The following is a 20,259-nucleotide window of genomic DNA, read 5'->3' as shown; positions in this document are numbered from 1 at the left end:
TGATTTAGAGCTAAGGAGCAGGTTTCCCCTGGGAAAGGAGTGGAGCAAGGGGGAAACTGCTTGGACTTGTGCCTAGAAAGCACAGGTCAAGCAGAAAACCACTCTGACTTGTGCCTTCTAGGCATGGGACAAGCGGAAGTGTGGACAAGCCCTAATCCTCTTTATGATATTGCAATGATACACCTGTGTTTGCCTCATTCTGATTTTTCCTACAGTTCCACCAATACCTTTCTGTTACAGAACACATATCAAGAGGCACCAGGTGCAATTGGCTAGTTTGGCAGTTTCAGTCATAAAGTTCTATTTATTAAGTAAAATGCTCCCTTCCATTCTTCTCTGATAATGTGGCAGTTCTTAGCTTCAAGCGGACTGCCTCAATTTGTCATTGCAGCAACCATGACTCAGTCAACGACACTTTCCGGTCTCAAAGCTCCACTGCAACTCAGTGAATAATTGATTGGGCTGCTGAACATCTCATAGATACCTGCCTGCCTGTCTCCACCAAGCCGGAACCATCTCCCTTCATAGAGATGGATCCAAATCTCTGCAGCAATACTGCTATCACGGTTTCCTTTGATCAATCACAACTTGTAGACTGAATAAGAAAAATTTTATGAGAAAACTTTGGGCTTGCTTACAGCTCAGAGGCATCAGAGACAAATGTTACAAAAGAAAGCAGGATTGATAAATACATTCCAAATGCTCTGTTCCACTAAGAGGTGACAACAAATACATACATTTCCCTGATAGATCTGTGGCTGTATAAATTAACATTTCAGCTCAAAGGAGAATTAGAGGAGAACAAAAAAAAAAGCATGGGTGTTGTGGAATGTTTTTCCTGCTGAAATATGGGAGGCTACACTGGACACGGGTGGTGCTGTGGTCTAAACCACAGAGCCTAGGGCTTGCCAATCAGAAGGGCTTGCCAATCCCTGCGCCGGAGTGAGCTCCCGTTGCTCAGTCCCTGCTCCTGCCAACCTAGCAGTTCGAAAGCACATCAAAGTGCAAGTGGATAAATAGGTACCACTCTGGCGGAAAGGTAAACAGCATTTCCGTGCACTGCTCTAGTTCACCAGAAGCAGTTAGTCATGCTGGCCACATGACCCGGAAGCTGTCTGCGGACAAACACTGGCTCCCTCGGCCAGTAAAGCGAGATGAACGCTGCAACCCCAGAGCCGTCCGCAACTGGACTTAATGGACGAGGTCCCTTTACCTTACATTGGTACTGGCATTCTTGAAGACACTCCCATTTCAACAGGCATTTCCCAGATTTCTTGACTTGAGTCTCCTGCTTTGATTGTTGTTTTCAACTGTTTTAACCATCACACTGTTTAAATGGGTTTGTTTATTATATAGTGTTATGTGGGGACAGATTCCCCTAACTAAAAGTCCTGGGTACCATATTCACGCAAACAATGTAATTTCTAGTAGTAGAGTTAGTAAATGTAGAATACTAAATGCATGAAGTTTTCACCCAGGTGCGAGACAGCTTAGCAGTGTAAAAATGCAGGCTGAATCCGGTTCCTTGCCAGGAATAGCCTGGGGAGAAGAACCATCATGTAGTACAAAGGAAGGTAATGGGTGACTGACAAAAACAGTTCTCTTGTGCTGGGCAACAGAGGAGTGTGAGCCCCTCCTTCCATGAGTGGCTGGTGAGCAGAGACAAAGGTCAGGTTTAGGATTTCATTGTTTGATTATGTAAACTGGGAGAGGGAGTTCCAGGTGGGCAGAGACATAGGTGGAAGGGAAAATTGTCTTGGTTTTCACCTAAAAGACCCTATTGTGCCATTTTGATTTTGTATTAGAGACATTTCAGATTAGGGTAGGGCTGTATTTGAACTTTCAGAACTTGGCACAAATTGCACCCATATTGTTTCAAAGTAGAAGAGTTTGGCAGCAAACAAAACTACAGTCACAGCAAGACATGCTTGCTATATAAATACCAAACTACATTTAGATTTCGCTCTCTGAGTCTCTCTTTCTCGCTCTCTGATCTCATCATAAGATTGAACTGCAAGAGCCTGGGTGATTTAAATTCTGTGCCTCCTCCACTAATGCAGTGCCATCACTCTCTCCATCTCCCATCTGTAGAAACTACGCACACACGGCATGCTGAAGCACTATGATCCACAAAAGCACAGCACATGGGGATAGCCTCATACAACAGCAGTGCTTTTTATTATTAAAAGGCTGCCCAAACCAAGCATTGTTGGTGGCAGCTGAACACTTAAAAAGCAAAAGCAAAAAATAAAAAATGCAGCTTTGACATCACATTCAGATGTGTGTGTATTTTGTACGTGCTTTACCCAACAGATGAACTGGTACATGTTTCTTAATTTACCTATCCAGTTTCTCTCCAAGACTGCTCCTCCTCTGGTTCAGAAATTCACCTGCATTTTTTCTGCCTTATCAGCAACACATTATATCCAGACCAGTAAAAATGCTTTATAGACAAGATGTGCTTTAGATGAGATGGGTGAATGTTGAGAATTCTCATGCTACCTTCTTGAGTTTAAAAAAGGGGTGTGAACTCTGTTTCAGTATCACAGAACTGTGAAGATCCAAAGGTCATCTAATTTGACCCTCTGCCCTAAAGGAGAATTCTCCTTATCTGGAATTCTATCAAATTAAAATAGCCTGCTCGTGAACAGAGCCACTAAATGTGGTTAACAAACGAAACAGCACATATCAAGACATTACCTTCAACAGTACAGAGTGTGGCATCATATTTAGACTCACAAGGTGAATTGACCCATAAAGTAAATCAGATGGAAACTGTTAAATGTTACATTATCTTCATTATTAGGCTGTGCACTGGCTGTGTACTTCCAAAAGTACAATTCAGATAAGGGCATTTCAGTCAAGGTTTTCACATGCCCATGTTGGATGGAGCAGTTAATAAGGTGTTTTGAGTTGAATTGGGGGCTCCCAAACTCCCCTCCCTGAGTAATATTGTGGGCTCAGGTGCCTCCAAAGCACTGCATTTTAAAAGTGGCAACTAAGGATGCAGGAGAAATTTGATTCAGCTCTCATTTAAAGCTGAATTTATCAAATTGTCACTTTCTGAAAATATGTAAGAACTGAAACATAATGATACTAATCTGCTAATCTGTTTTCCAACCATCTATGAGAATAACATACAAAAGTGAATTATATTAGGAGAAATTCCTTGCAAACATGTTTATATTAGCCAATCCATCCCAAAACAGTAAAATCTATCCTTGCAGGAGAATTAATGAAGGTATTATTCTGACATTTGGCAGACTTTGTTGCCTCCAAAGAGGCAATATTCAACTATGTCCTACTCACAGTAGACCCACTGAAATTAATGAACCTAAATTAACCATGTACAGTTACTTCGATAGGTCTACTCCAAGTATGACTAGTGCTGAATACAATCCAAAGTTTCTTTGGGGGGAAGGAGATGATGATGCATGCGTACCAGTAGTCTTCTGGACACAAAAGAGATTTCTGAAGCCAGGGCAAATGATGGGGGGGGGGGCACAAGGAATGAAAGAGGGTCAGGACATAGCTAAGGGACCTGGACTCTGACGGGTCAAAGAAAAATGACCTTTGCACCTTATGCCCCGAGTTTGTGCATTTCCCAAAAGTCACATATATCAATTTTAAGAGCCAAATTATATAATCCAAACAAATATATAAAACAGAGAAATATGAGAAAAGTCGTGTCTGCATCTGCTAGACTGATACTGACCAAGTCTTGTCTGTGCATCCGCAGTTTGTGATGAGCCAACCCTATACTGAGAGTCAGGCAGTCTACGGCTATGACTCTGTGTCTAAAGTAAACAAACAAACTTAATGAACTTATGCTGCAGAACTTTGTTTTTAACAAGGCTGATCTTTCACTCTTAAGCATAATTCACTTGTACTTAATCTGTTTGTGCATGCAGAAGAAAAAGAAAAAAATATAAGATTGGGGGGGTGTATGCCTGTCAGTTGCTGAGCAAAAAACAAAGTTACTTGGATGGGGAGAAAAGGAGTCTACCAGGTGCAAACCCTGTAATTGACAGAGCAATCAGTGGTGTCAAACATGATCCTTTACTCTAGCTTACAACCTTATAGTGTTCCTGATGGCTGACTGCAAAATCCTGGCATGTTCTGAAGATTCTCAAAAAAGTGTTACATTTTCTGTACTGGCCAAGAATGATGAAAAAGTCTCTCTCACTCTCATAATATAATAGCAGTTTATTACTTGTACTCCACCCATCTGACACACAGAGATCATCTTGAAATATAGAACTAGAGATGCTATTGAGCTTTCCCAGCTGATGAGAACCTTGTCCCTAAAAGATATGCCATTGCCACTGTATCTTTATGACATCATGTTGGTTTCTATGGCAACAAGCTCATTCCAGACAGATTATTATTAGTTTTAGGTGTAGAATTCCCCTGCTTGTGTAAGAAAGAAAAAGAATACAATTAGAAGTAATGAAGATTTTCAGAAGAGCAAGAATGGACAGATTTATGTGAAAGATAAAATATGACAACAGTCAGAGGAAAGGAGGAGGGCAGGGAGGCAGATGAAGTAGTGTTTCATAATTCACGGTGATTAGGAAGGAGTGGGAAAGAAATGGAATTGCTTCAGAGGAACTACTAGGCACGTGTTTAATGGGGTCATATGGTGTAGGTGAACATTTCTACGCAAAACAGAAAAATTAGACCAGTATTCAAAAGTTGAGGAAGAAACGGCATGCAACAATGCTCTTTTGATTTGACAACAGCATCACTTGGAAGGACTTCAAAACATTCAAAACATTGAGGCTGAAGTCTCTTGCTTTTTGCCATGCTGAGAGCAACTCATTTAGCCCCCACACTACTTTCTTCAAAGACCACAGGTACCCATCCCAGAGAGAGATCACCCCTTTGCACAGTCATGTTTCCTATCCACTCATGAACACATGGTATGAAAGGCCAATGGGCATATTTCCAGTTTCCCATCAACCACACAGAGTTTTTAGTTTTAGAATATCAGCAAAAGACCGGGCGGCAGGCTGCAATGTATTAGGAGAACAATGTTTAAAATATTTATTGTATTATACAAAGCAAGTAAATGAATTGTTCCTTGTGGGAGATAACCTTTGTGCCCCACGTAGAGAGATGAGCAGGTTTAACAGGCACTGAACCAATTAGAGAAAGCCATAACATCAACTCTCTAAATGCCTAGAAGGAGATGTGACAGAGAGAACTTCTTCTTGTCAGCATTCCATTTATGTGCTACAAAAAGAATAAGCCTTTCCATAGGTAAAACAGTGAGCAGGAACACCTAGAATGTAATCAGCATTGTGCTAGCAAGAACATGTTCACTCTTAATTCACAGATGAAATGTTCTCCCCACCCCCACCCCACTATTCAATTTGAAAGGCCCAAATAGTCCACAATGCCACCCATCCAGCAACTCTTTAAAAAAATGAATTTTAATTTTATTTGCTTTTATTTTGTGCACACCCCATTTACACAGTTGAGCACTTTAGGATTTCATTCTCACAAAGAGAGTTTCCTAGTTGCTGCATCATCAGGCAATTTTTGTCAGTCAAAGAAAGTAAACGGGAAGACATGTACGCATGCTGTTTATATACAAAGGGCATCTCCATGTCTTAAGTCCATTTAAAGAATACTAGGAAAAGGAAGACTTGGAAGTTGAGCATGATAGGGGAATAATCACTCAACTGGAGATGACAACTTAAAAATGGAGCTAGAAATGACTATTTTAAGAAGTACCTTGGACCCTTTAATAAAAATATAGTTTCAGAGAAAACGTTTTCCCCTTTCCCCCCCTCTTTGCAAGCCACCTTTCTTCCGAGCAACTCACAGAGGTATAAAGGGTTCTTCCACCACACATTTTAACTTGACAACCCTGTGAGTTAGTAGGTTAGTTTGAGAGATTGTGATGGACCCACAGTCACCTAGCAAGCATCATGGCTTGACAGAGATTTGGACCCAAGTCTTCTTAGTCTCTATCCAACAATCTAACCCTAGGGTAGCCAACATAGTCCCTCCAGATGTTGCTGTAATAATAGCACCATCATTCCTGACCATCGTCCATGCTGGCAGGGGCACATGGGAGTTTGTAGTCCAAGAGTACCGTATTTTTCGTCCCATAGGACGCTCCATCCCATAGGACACACCTAGTTTTTTTCCTTTATTCCCCCCCCCCCAAAAAAAGCAGGTCGGGGAAACCGAACCAGGTCGAGGAACAGTGGGATGGCGGCACTGCGCCTCCCTGCTGTCCCCTGAGCTTGTGGGGCTGGCTGATGTCTGCCCAGCGTGAGGGGCGCTCTGCTTCAGGGTGCCCCACCCGCCGGGCGGCAGGCTATCCGTAGCATGGGGAGCCCTGCGGGGAACTCCCGCAGGGCTGCCTAGGCTGCGGATGTGTTCCCGAAGCACCAGGCGCTCTGCTTTCAGGGCGCCCGACGCTCTGGGAAGCAGGCTGCTATTCGCAGCCTAGACAGCCCTGCGGGACCTCCCGCAGGGCTGCCTAGGCTGCGGATGTTTTCCTGAAGCCTGGAGAACGAGAGGGGTCGGTGCGCACCGACCTCTCTCGCTCTCCAAGCTTCAGCGAAAGCCTGCATTCGCCCCATAGGATGCACCCAGATTTCCCCTTCATTTTTGGAGGGTGAAAAGTGCGTCCTATAGGGCGAAAAATTCGGTATCTAGCAACTGCCTGCTCTAACTACTACCTCACAACAAAACAATGAAATAAGAAACCCAGGAGAGATGTGTTTTGTTGCAGGTGAAGTCATGAAATAACCAATGTTAAAAGCTAAAGGGGAAAATGCTAATTATGTTAGCATCAAGAATTTGACGCAGTGCAGTTTGAAAGAAGCCAGAAAATTTTAAAACAGCTTTAAAAGTATTTTGAAGTGCTCTAGCCCTGGAAAAGCAAACATCATGTCCCCCGTCTCCCATGTTGCTGCACTGCAACCATCATCCTTGACCACTGACCATGCTGACTGACTACTGCTCTGTCAGTTCTTTTTTATATTTAAAATCCCACCAACTTTAATCCTTTCATTTATTAATCTCGATGAAGTTGGAAATTTCCACCAGCAATATTTATTCACTTAACTCCAGGGGCAGATATGCAGGTCCCACAGAGAACTATACTTTTGACCCAATGTATGGCTTATGTCTTCTGCTGCCTATACACCCAGAAGGTCTTTTGAAATTGTAAGCCCCAAATTCCATTACTACCATCTGCCTTTGTCTGCACCCCAATCTATACATTAGGAGCAAGGACTTAGGCTCAGGGACCAAATGGGGCTCTCCAAGTGAAACTGGCCCTTGAGACTCTTCCCAGGCTGTCTGACAGCCTCTTCAGATGCTTTTGCCTGGCTGGAATGTGTCTCTAAACTATGCCAATACATGTTGATTTCCTGTATAGGGATGTGCATGTAGGAACTATTACGACTTTTGTGTAGCTGGAATACAACTTACTGCACAAAAGGTAAGAGTCACACCTGTTGCTCCACTAACTTTTACCTCTGACACTATTGGCATGTGGTCCTGAGAAGGTTGTCTGCAAGTAAATGCAGCACTTGGGCTGAAAAGGGTTTTCCATTTCTGCCACACACATAATTTAAAAAAAAAAAAAACAGATAAAATTACTTTTTGGCAGACTATGGGCCGATACTTGGATTTTCATCAAATTCTTATTCCGTATATAGTGTAGCTCTTGAGAAACTGGGCAAAGATCTAAATCAGACCTCAAGGACAAAGTCTGGGTGCCCTTCAGTTGTTAAGTATCTCCCATAGCAACTTACGTTGCAAATATATATATACAGACTTCTTGGGAAACGGAAGCTGCAAACTTCTGGCTATCACTGACTAAACTGCTTGAGCTGTCATCAGCACTAGTTCTAGAATGATTTATTTGGAGGAGGGTTACCAAATCCTATAGTAAGTTCATTTAAGGTAATGGACTTTAAGTTAGTGGTTGCCATCAATTTCAATGAGTCTACTCTGTGTTGGATTGACACAGGATACAACCCTGAATCTTGACACATGGTCCTTCTTTCCAAAGAGTATAAACCCAAAGAACAAAGCCATAGTTATTTCCAAAATGTGATGAAGGTCCAACACTATATTATTGCAATTAGTCACAGAAGTGTGTAGTGCCCATAACTGCATTGCTTATATTCTTAATCAACATGTGCTTATATTTGCTTGTTTTAACATAGCAGAGGGAAGAGACGGTTTGTTATCCCCAATATATCAAATGCAGCTTTTTAACTGGGAACTTAATAAACAATTCCATTCACTCCTTTCTTTTCTTCTGCCCTTCTTCCTAGTTGACATTAATTCATCCGATTTTCTACTGGTCCCTCTTCAGGACAAACTTCTAAAGAGGTTCTATAGCTGATTAACTGGCAGGATACAAGAGAAGGCCACTATTGGTTAGTACCTGTGACATCATTACCTGGAAGGAGCAAAATTTTCTTCCACTTTGATGAAACTGTGTCACATTTTAGAGGCTGAACACTTGTTTGCTGTATTACTTTAAGTGTTCCAGAAATCTGCTAGTTTGCAAACATTTTTGCCATCATGCTACAAAAACCATGAGAAAGTATATGTGTGCAAATGCACAAATCCAACTGCTGTTTTAATACAATAATAACAGGAAGGAACTATATTGGCCATAATTTCTAAAGACTGACCAGAAGGGTTTTTTCAGGGGGTACTCAAGAGTACACATTACTGGAACCTCTTTCGTGGTTGTTAAAAAGTGTGGCACTTACTGTAACAACTTCATGTTGAGTACCGACACTATTTTTCTAGAAGAAAAACTGCTGACCAGCATTCCTTTTAAAGGGGGGGGGTTAACCAAGAAGGCAACAAAACAGGCAATTCTTTTGTGCAGTATGCAAGTTATCACTTACATAGCAAGATGTCTTTCCTTTCCGTTTCCATCTACTTCTCAACCTCACATTTCCTGTAAATGTTCCAGAGCAATTTCCCAATCCCTGTCCGACTACCCCAGAAGGTCGTAAAGTAGCTACTGCATCCTTCCTGATTCTACCTATTCATGCAACACTTCGTTCAAATTGCCAGTGCAAGTTGCCCCAACCCAAGTGGCTTTTTCATGAGGCTTGTTTCCTCCAGTTTTAATTATAAAATGTCCCCAAGCTTTCCTTATCTGACGGGCACAACTCTAGGGCCAAGGACATTAAGATTTTCAAATTCAGCTCTAGGTGAAAGCTATGATAAGGTAAACTTCCTTGTTTATTTGTTTTTAGTTCTCTTAACCAACACATGCCTGGACACCACAGAGACTGATATACAGTCTTTTGGTCCTGACTACAGCTTTGGAAAACAAGTGCAATCGAAAGCATGTTTACTGGAAAGTAACTTGTGGGTGGCGCTGTGGGCTAAACCACAGAGCCTAGGACTTGCCGATCAGAAGGTCGGCAGTTCGAATCCCTACGACAGGGTGAGCTCCCGTTGCTTGGTCCCTGCTCCTGCCAACCTAGCAGTTCTAAAGCACGTCAAAGTGCAAGTAGATATGGTAAATAGGTACCACTCCGGCGGGAAGGTAAACGGCGTTTCCGTGCGCTGCTTTGGTTCGCCAGAAGCGGCCTAGTCATGCTGGCCACATGACCTGGAAGCTGTACCTGGAAGCTCCCTCGGCCAATAAAGTGAGATGAGCGCCACAACCCCAGAGTTGGTCACGACTGGACCTAATGGTCAGGGGTCCCTTTCCCTTTCCCTTTACCGGTAACTTGCATTGACTTCATTGGGGATTTATTCCAAACCTAAGGCTGCAATTCTATAACCACTTACTTAGGAGAAAGTCCACTGAACTCAATAAGGCTTGCTTTTGAGTTGACATGCATAGGTTTGCACTATTGCCTTTTAGAACCCAATAAGCATAGCAACACAAATCATGTCTCTCTTTTTAAAGAAAAGTCTGGTTTTATACTGATTTAGGTTTTTAATTTCTTTAATATAAACCATTTTTTTATTGTATTACTGTGCATACAGTTTTGCAACCTTCTATAAGTATTGTGGGTTTAGAGCAGAAAGTGGCTAACCTGTGGCCCTCCAGATGTTGCTGGACTCCCAACTCTCATCATCCCTGACTGCTGACCATTCTGGCTGGGACTGATGGGAGTTGGAATCCAACATCTGGAGGGCCATGGATGCTCCAACCCTCCTATCAAGACTCCATGCACTTACACTAATGACAAGCTGATAACTTTGGATGAGAACTTAAACACTTCCATATGCCTGAATGGAAGTTATTGTGTTAACATTTAGCACCCACTTGGAGCCTTACTAATACTGGGATGAGTATTCTTCACGGGGTAGGGAGATGAAATGCTGGCTGTGCACAAGGAATGAAAGTAGATCAACTGGGGTGAAGCAAGATGACTAAACACTGAAATGAACTGTGACAAGTGTGCTGATGTCAATTCAGCCACAGATCGGCAGCTCCAGCAACACAGCACACACCGCAGGGCTATGGTGGTTCATTGATTTAAGTTTCTGCTTGCAGGCGAAAGTTGCCAGAAGCAGACATGCCAATACAACTGCCTGGAGACCTGCAAATTTCCTTGGAGACCTCCTATGCTTCGGCTGCCCATGTGTCATTAGGCTCTGTTTGTACGACTTGACAGCTTTACAGTATGAAAAATTTGTGTGGCTTGTGAAAACTCCCTTGTTCCCTTGACAGTCATTGAAACACGGCTCAGTACCCGCAGAGGTCCTCCACTCCACTGCTCTGGGTCACAGAGTTTAATGCACCTTTTTATTTTTAATAGGATAAAAGACTTCACTGGGTTTAGCTACAGAACAGACAGCAGTGATAGGAATTGCACTTGATTTCTGTCTCTTAATTTAGAGCACCTTAAGACAACTTTATTCGTTGACCTGTTCACAATACTAAATTTAAAAATCGATAAACCACTACTGTGGACTGTTCTCTACTGGTACTTGTCCTATTTGACAGCATATGAACTGAGAGCACGAGTATGAATTAAGGCTAATTGGGTGGCACAGGATAGAACTATTGCAACCAGAGAGTGTTATTCTGACCACCACCACAGTGTGCAACAGTTAACCCTTCCATTCCAACATGTTAGGACAGAATGAAAATCGCATCCTCCCTGCTCATCAGCCAGATCAGTACATATTAGCTAAAAGAAATCCATCTTCTTCCCAATCATGTCTTGCAGGATGAGGTTTAACCTCCACTACTCACCCAGTGTGTCATTATTATTATTACCCATCTTTTTCCCTGACAGGGACTCAGGATGGCTTACAACTAAAACAGAAACAGCTAAAAACATGGGGGGGGGGGGAGAGAAATAATTAGAAAACCATAAATCGTTTAAAAGAATAAGTATGTTCTATTAAAACATACAGATAATTTACAACAGAAACATCGCAGCACAAGCCCTTTCCTTAAAAGAAATTCCCATGAAAAATGGCCTGATTGGCTGAAGATCCGGAATGATATGTTTTATATCTCTGGCTTGTTTTGTGTCAGGTCAAGGGAGAGGTGCATTGTAGACTGGGGAAGAGTACTGGGAGCAGAATTAAAACTACTGTCCAGAGTTTCCCCCATCTACAATACATACACAATGAAAAATTCACAGGAAAGAAAAAAACATTCCTTTAAAGAAACTCCCCCGTCAGATACATAAACTTCATTCAATGAAAAGAATGGGAGAACCTAAAGCAATATATGGTGAAGATCGAAGGGAAGTGGGTCATATAGTAAACATATTTTTTTAATAAAACAATACACTTTACCACTGGTGTTCTGCCATTTCATTCAAAGTTGAACTGTGAATCTATTTTAAAATCACTTCTTCCAATTTGCCTCTCAAAACCCAGAACACTAGAATTGACCCTGGTAAATAAGCACCACTGTGGGGAAATGAAATACATAATTCTGTTCCTGGTCAGAGACCATCCAGAGCTCATCTTTCCTAAGCATCCAACAATCTGTGGTGCAAAATCTGTGGACTACAGGGAGTCCTGGGCCAATGAGCTTCTCTCAGTTCAATTAAAATATGACATCTGCTGATGGTTGTTATGTTTAAACATAAGAGCCATGTGCTGCTTCCTTAACCTCTTTATAAAAATTTTTTTCCCAAGGAATGGTTGGGAAATCCAGTCTTGTATCTTCTGCTATCCTTTCAAACTGTTTTTAAGAGATACAGATTACAGGTCTGTATTTATAAATGTAGAAAAATAAAAAATAAAAAGGAGATTTATAAAAATAACATTCCCATGGTTCAAGCATCACTAGACATTTCCCATTTGCCTTTAAGCCCCAAATAGAACACCAACACAGTTTTAGTGATCCCCCCCCATCTGAAATTATATGCCATCTGACTCAAAATTCATCACGTCACGGGAGGCATCACAGAACACATTTCTCAGAAAGCATTCTTTGAATACCGCAAGAAGAGCCATAAGGAGAACCAGAATGCCATAGTGCTTTTAAGCTGAGTGTTGAGTGTGGTATGGCAAATGAAGTGCCAGAGCTGGACCGGAGATATTTTAGCTCAGGGTCACCCAGTGTCCTTCATAGCTGACCAGTGCCATGCACTCACCACTTTCTCAGCCTTTTACAGAGACAATAGAGCTGCCCTTGCATATCCTGAGTTCCTTAAAGGAAATGCATGACACTGGGGTGGGGGTGGGGTGGGGGTGTAAATCAGTTAGGGGCTAAACAGATATTTGGATCCAAGTATTCAAGCATCAATTCATACATACATATTCAGAGTTGCTTGCATGTGGCTTTAGTAACTTGCAAACGGGGAATGTGTACAAACGGTTTCAAATTACTATCCTATACAGTACTGCTCTGAAAAAGGAAAGAGAAAGCAAGGAGATCTTTAACTGTGGACCTCCAGATGCTAGTGGACTGCAACTTCCATCATCCTTGACCATCAGCCATGCTGGCAGGAGTATCTGGAAGGCCACAGCTTCCCCACCCCTGAAATAAATAAAAAACTAAACTAGTAAGCGCGTTTTGAACTATAGTGGTTTCAACATGTAGATTAAGCATAATGTTCTGGTGTATATTTAACCAAAAAGAAAAAAAAAGGTCTCTTGTTTTAAAATGGTGTAAGCAGAACATGCTGTGGGCTAAGTTTATTTTTCCTTGGCAGTCTCTTAAGCACAACATGCTTGTACAGCACTCCCCTCCCCACCCTCCCACACCTGTATATTCAGACTGTGCTCTGCTTACGAGCTGCAGATATGCTGTAAGTATAATAAGCTGCATTGCAATGCTAAACATTCTAAAGATTTAAAGAAAAGGAAATGGCTCATTTATTAAACACAGCACACAGCAGCAGAGAATAACCATTAGAAACACATGGAGTGTTCTTCTTTGGCAAAAACTGGCACAATAAAATATAATGAAGTGCACTTGTGTAAAAATTGACTAATGAAATAAAACTGGCTCAAGGTCTGAAGATGGACTGAAAAGAAATATTTTCTTCAGGCATGTCTGCAAGGATCATGGACAGAGCACTCCAACATGGTCTTTCAAGTCGCAGAGTATCCGCAGTCGTCTGCACAGCTTGTCATTTTGGAGTTCAGCTGGGAAGTCACAAATAGGACACTTCCATATCCAATTTTGCATTAGCACCTTGAAACAGATGTACAGAAAGTTGCCCTAGAAATCTCCTAATCTTCAGAGTCACCACCTGGCTTTATAGCAAGTGGGGTTGGTAAGAGACTACAGTACATCCTCCCTTTGTAACTTTGTGCAAGCAACTTTGTTACTCTGTATATATGTTAAATGGGGGGGAAATAAGTTCCTGAAGAAAGGCACTTTAATGTGTTGTTACAATGGAAGGATGAGCTTCCTTTTGAGACATGTACATCAGAGATGTGGAACCTGAGACCCTACAGTCTTCCAGGACTCCCTATCACACCCCTGAGACTCTCCCAAGTCATGCCCATTCTGTAGTCCACATCTCAAAATGGCTCTGCTCTGAGCCTTCCAGAGGCTGGAATGTGTCCTTGAACTGTGATAATGACTTGTTTTCCTAAATTGAAGAGAGAGGTGTGTGTATATATAGAAACCTCTCAGTTGTGCATGGCTAGCATGCAGTCTATTGTATAGAGACAAGAATGCCATTGTTTTCCCTGCCCACTTTTGATCTGACCCACGCCCACCATGTGGGCCCCAGAAGGTCCCCTATGAGGAAATGCTGAAAAGGGTCCCCTGCTTCTCATACAAGCAAATGCCATAATACTGTTGTAGCATGTCACACTCGCCCTCACCAGCAGCCACGCTCTGTGTAGCAATTCAAAACATGATTGTCATGGCACAAGATAAATGAACCTACATGTTATTATCATGTAGAGTGGTACCTCGGGTTACATACGCTTCAGGTTACATATGCTTCAGGTTACAGACTCCGCTAACCCAGAAATAGTGCTTCAGATTAAGAACTTTGCTTCAGGATGAGAACAGAAATTGTGCTCCGGTGGTGCGACAGCAGCAGGAGGCCCCAATAGCTAAAGTAGTGCTTCAGGTTAAGAACAGTTTCAGGTTAAGTACGGACCTCTGGAACGAATTAAGTACTTAACCCAAGGTACCACTGTAGTTCACTTTAGTTTTGTGAGAGTATAATGTTGAGTTGGGGATGGACTGCAGGTAAATTATGGAATAAGTGAGAGAGAATGGATGGACTGGCACGTGCTCTGGTAGAAAAGGCAGGTGGGACTTTTGAAGACACAAAGAAAGTAGGAAGACTGCCGCACACCAATGCCACAAAACAACAATATGACGTGAGAACTAGACACAGGGCTTTATCTCATAAAGTTTTCCCAAAACAAGGCTTTCCATATGCTGTGTCATCAACTCACTCTGCTGGTTGTGCCAAAATTATCAGCCTTCTCTGTCCAGTTTATTTCTATCAGCTATCACTCATCTTCAGATCTATGTTCTCTCCCTCCTGTCAGGTCCATGACACTAGTTGAAAGCAATTTCTGAACCAATCCCTCAATCAAGATCAAGCAGGACAACGCATGCTCTTATAAAATAAAGCCATTTCTCTGTCTCTCCTGTTCCACTGCTTGATGTAATATTCCTCAATATACAGCACTTTTAACAGGCTCTGTGTTAACTACATTAAGGCACATCATCAAATTAAATTAAACACAAGTTAATAATCAAGACTGATCTCGCAACAATGCCAATTGAGGGGAAAATCCAGCTTGTTTGGATAAACTGTGGCACCTCTCTTTGGTTTTAAAATGGCAGGTGTGCAAATGGAAAGATCCACAGATGGGACTCAGAAGAGTAGACTAAGATTTTCACCCAGCCATGATTCTTTCACATAAGATAGAAACCATAAGATAGATATGGATGCATAGATAGTTATCAATCTACCAGGAAATGGGAGTAGGCCTGTGATTGATTAGGTTCTTATCTTTTATCTATTTGCTACATGCAGTGCTGCCCATTCTTCAACAAGTAACTCTAGTGCAATACTAATCAAATAATCTTCTAAGGCACTTTCTCATCACTTTTTTAAAATGGAAGGCTATGAACTGTGCCCCCAACAGGCTCACTGTTAGCTGTCTCACTTTTGCTTCTACTGAATAATAAAATAAGCATCTAACAAAGTGATATATAGTATAAAATGGGGGCGACTTTCCAAAAGTCATTAGACTGCAATTCCCATAATCTCTGACCACTGGCCACGTTGATTGGGGCTGATGAGAGTCAAACACCACCTGGATGGCCACAGGCTCCCCATCTCTTACATAAAACAGAATAAACAAGGAACAGAGTATGTACACATTATGGCTTACTCTGGTTCCAATGTGTTCCCACCATTGCAGCTTGAAGAAATACTCCTGTCTGATGTGTTTCCCCTCTAACCAGCTTTCGTCCAACTTGAACATGCAAACAACCATTAAGCTCAGGTGTGTACAGTTCAGACAGCTGTTGTACACGTGCAGATGACAGGGGTTGCCAGCATGGAGAAATGAATTAGGTAATGCGTATCAGGTGCATATAGAAATTGCAAATGTGACTTGAGATGCGGGGAGGGAGAAACGGCCTTGCTGCATTTTAAGCCACTAAAGTGCATATACTCTTCTATTGGATTAGATGACCCTCATGGTACCTTCCAACTCTACAGTTCTACGACTCTATGGCTATTTGGCAATATTAGAGGAGGGACTGACAAATTTCAGCCATCCAGTTCTGCGTTCGCTGTTCAGCTGGAGTCTGTAATGAGCTTTCTACATCCCATTTCAGTCTCCAATATGTAAACATGAAATATGTGTGCATCCTCTTCATAGGCATTAAAAGCACCTTTAGCACCTCTTACTATTGTGTGCTCAACTGTGGGTCTTTTCTATTGTAGCGCCCCAGCTTGTGGAAGTCCCTGCCAGGTTTAGTTGGCCTTCTCATTAAAGCTACATATGAGCAGCTAAGATCTTATTCTGCTACAGCTCCAGTATGGGGTTAAAATTCCATCTCTATACTAAATTGTTCTGTTCTGCTCTTGGTTTAAATGTATGAAATTGATTTTTCTTTCCAACTGTTCTACTGTGTTTTCTGTAACTTACTTATTCTGCTAGTTGCTCTGAGTTTATTTTAGAATAAAGTGCTTTTTTAAACAGAAGAAGAGCCTTTTAAAATAAAATATCCTTTGTTTGAAACACAAGTTTTTCATTTACAGTGCAGAGGCAGAAATAGACTCTGCTGTCATTCAGGACACTCTTGTGACAGTCTGATGAGAGTTGCAATTCAAATCCACTTCTGGAGAACACCAGGATGATGAAGGCTAGACTAAAGCTGGACTGTCCCACTGTTTAGGAACTACAACTGAACTGATACAGGATAAGATGCTGCCTGCCTCGTGATGGTTGTGGGTAGGTGATGCAGCTGATCTGAAATATCTGCAATGGTTCCTAGTTCATTTACAGACCAAATTCAAAGTGCTGGTTTTTATGGTCTGGGTCTCATGTGCCCAGAGAGTGCCTTTTACCAAAAGACTCTGCTCTAGGTTCCATCTGTTAGGGTGGTAAGTGTGCTATGTACCCGAACAATACCTTTTTGTAGCTGTTTCAGAGTTACGGGGTGTGTCCCCCCCAATAATGTCAGGGGTAGAAGACATTACTCCACCAGGCTTCTGGGGATTGGTTGATTTTATACGGTTTTCAAACTGGATCTCATACTTGTATCTTTTGGGGGGTAGGGCAAGCCACTTTCTGAAAGTATTTGTTGAAAAGTGGTCATGAAACATGATAAATAAAGAGCACTTTTAGTGCTGCCTGGAAAGATTCCTTGTATTTTGCAATCATCTGTCCTATTTTTGCAGATTGTATAATAACAATATCAACAGGACTGCTAAGAATTTGAATACATCAAGTGCTTTTAGTGGCTGTGGTGAGAGCATTCTAAGAACCTCCCTATAAAGCAGAACAAACTTTTCACCATCATATTTGTCACAAACAGTTAGAGAAAAAGACAAAGATCATAGAAGGGCAAATTTGAACTGCTTCTCAACTCATTCTCTTAATGGTACAGAAGGTTGTTTTCGCATGACTACTGTAGCTTGGAGGGTTCTAGATTCCTTCACATGTGCAGGGACTCCCATTGTCCACAAACTGAACTTTAAAATTAAGTACATACATTGCCAGGCAAAGAGAGTGATAAGTTAGGGCTGCCATATTTCAAAAAGTGAAAATCCGGACACAAATCCTGGCTACGTTCAGGAAATTCCAGACATGTGGCAGCCCTAGATAAATAGCATTAGTGCAACCCACACTTACAGAGGCTACAGCACAGCTGGGCAACCTGCAGTGCTCTAGCTCTCTGTGGCCTATTAAGTCTCACTGACTCTTCCCATTAGTCATTCTGGCTGGGGCTGATGGGAGTTCTGAGTCCAACAAAAGGAGGACCTCAGGTTCACTACCCTGCCTTAGATCCAGTAGCAAAGGGCACCAAGAGAAACTTTGCATTAGTAAAATCAAATGGATCTTACCAAATGACAAAAGATAGTTGGCTGCACTCCTCAGGCAAGGGAGAGAACATTACTGTATTAAGAGAGCAGATGTGAATTCTCAAATACTCTGCTCTGAGGAACCCAACCAGCAGATACATTTAAAAAAAAAAACAGCTGAAAGGAATGGGGTGGGTGTGTTCCCTTCAATTTTAGAAAGCTGGATGACATGTTGAGAGGTCTGGCTGTGCAGCACTGCTGTTGCTCTTACAGTTGCTTCAGGGGAAAAAGCACAGGGAGGAAACAGACAAAGGAATCCCCCCCTCCCTTCCCTCCTAGCTGTTTATACAGTTCCTTGCACAATGAAGATGCCCCTTAAGGTGCTGCATGAAGCACAAAGCCATACAGTATGCATGCATTCAGAGACATGTTGACACCCATGCAATGCTTAAATTGAAGGGGAAGGAAGGGGTGGGCGGGGCAACGCCCCTTGGGTATTGGTGGGTTTTGGTTTGCTTTTTGTTTTAAGAAAGGGGGGGTGGCACAATGTGGGTAATATAAGGAGAAATCAGGGGTGTGGCTTGCAGATGTTCACACCCATACCAACCAATAATTCAGGGTACTATGTGCCAGCGCCTTCATTTTCTTAATCCTTTTTTGTGGCAAATCCACCCACGTATATTTAAATACCTTGTCTGCCCCCCTCCCTCTCCCCGCACCACCACAAAAAATCAAATTCAGCATCATTGCCTGGGTTGAATGAGGTAAAAAGAAACAAATACCCACAAACTTGTGAGCAATTTCTGCAGCATTTCATAACGCAGCCCACAAGGCTCTTAAAACAAAGAGGTGTCAAGAAATGTTCACCGTTACAACTGGCTCCCCTCCCTCCTTTTTTTCAAGCCTTAAAAACAGGAAGTGGCTTTCTCTGCCAAACTGTACACTGATTTTTATTTTTAATTTTTTTGGCTCTTCGCCAAACTCCAGAAAGGCAACCCCAACGCTGGGGGAAGGAGCGGGGGCGTGTGGGGAGCAATTAATTATTAGTATTAGTAGTAATGGGCTGGGCTGCCTCATCCACTCTCCCAACATAGAAGGGAGTAAAAAAAAAAGTCGTGGGACAGTCCTGAGGGACTGCTATTTCTTCACCCGCCGGTGCCCCTGAATGCAAGCGGGCTTACTTTCTTCGCAAGTTTGTTTCGCCTCGGGATACACCCGCTGCTCCCGGACTCCGTCTACGACCCCCGACGACCCCCGGGGCAGTTTCGGCCAGCAGCTATTCTTAGCTAGCGAGGCCAACCGAGGGCTTTTCTGAGGGGAGAAAGCCCAGGCGGGGAAGCTGGCAGCCTGCCTCGCGAAAAGTCAACGCGCCGAAAACAACTCACAGTTTTAAAGCATGTTCCGCCCACAGAAAAGGTCGCTGGCTCCAGAGAGAAGCAGCTGCTGCTGCCGCCACAGAAGAAGAAGAAGAAGAAGAAGAAAAAGAAGAGTAACAATCCGCACAGCCGGCCTACGGGAGGCGGTCACATCTCCGAGGGTCCCTCGCAGAGCCGCCGCCAGAGACAGGCGAGCCGGCACAATCAGCCACTTTTGCACAACCTGCGCGTTTTTTCCCGCAAGCCGCGGAGGGCGCCTTAGCCCCGCCTCCGTATTACCATATTCAATCAATCACACGTCGCGCGGTGAGGCAAAGGACGGCCCCGCCCTCGCGCACACGCCCCGCCGCTTTGTTGCCGCTCGCCCACACGCTGCGCCGCTTAGCTGGGGAGCGACACCTGCAGGGAGCGAGAGGCGGCGCAGGGCGCAGACTTAAGCGCCTCCCGGAGAGGATCTATTGTTTTTACAGTGAATTTAAGGTTGCACGACGCGAACATCCCGCCCCCACACCCTCGGAGTCCCCTGGCAGCACGAGCGCGCGCATCCTCGGCGGCGGGTTTGACGGGTTGGTTTATGAATCCGGGTTAACATGCCCCAAGGAGAGGAGAAACTTCGGGTGTTAAGTTTAGAGCTGAGTTATTAGGTCCCTTTTGTGCATAGCTGTCAACTTTTCCCTTTTCTTGCGAGGAATCCTATTCGGAATAAGGAAATGTCCCTTTAAAAAAGGGGAAAGTTGACAGCTATGCTTTTGTGGTCGGACAGCATTTCATTTTGCGGTGTCAAACCCCAGATGGATTTTTTCACCTGTGTATGTGTAATGGGCACTTGTACCCTTAAATGCCTGGCTGATGTGCATTTGCCGTCGAGTCAGGTGTTTTTTCAGGTGCTCCACCAAAAAACACCAACCAGCCATCCCGACCCTCAACAGGGG

General features: G+C 43.0%; 1 protein-coding gene across 2 annotated transcripts in view; it reads right to left on the bottom strand.

The window, feature by feature from the left end:
* Positions 1 to 19,658, bottom strand: part of TP53I11 (tumor protein p53 inducible protein 11) — a 51,127-nt gene extending 31,469 nt beyond the window's left edge. Inside the window, exon 1 of one of the 2 annotated variants that reach the window (XM_083465881.1) lies at positions 19,337 to 19,658. The gene's annotated coding sequence lies outside the window, so the exon portion shown is untranslated. Of the gene's footprint in view, positions 1 to 19,132 lie in introns of both variants that reach the window. The other variant, XM_083465882.1, reaches the window with a different exon arrangement.
* Between the last annotated feature and the right edge of the window lie 601 nt (positions 19,659 to 20,259).

This window comes from Podarcis liolepis (genome assembly GCF_965112155.1).
Source record: "Podarcis liolepis genome assembly, chromosome: 1".
NCBI lineage: Eukaryota > Metazoa > Chordata > Lepidosauria > Squamata > Lacertidae > Podarcis > Podarcis liolepis.
Note: the sequence above shows the minus strand (reverse complement) of the source record. Positions and strands in the feature narration are given on the sequence as shown.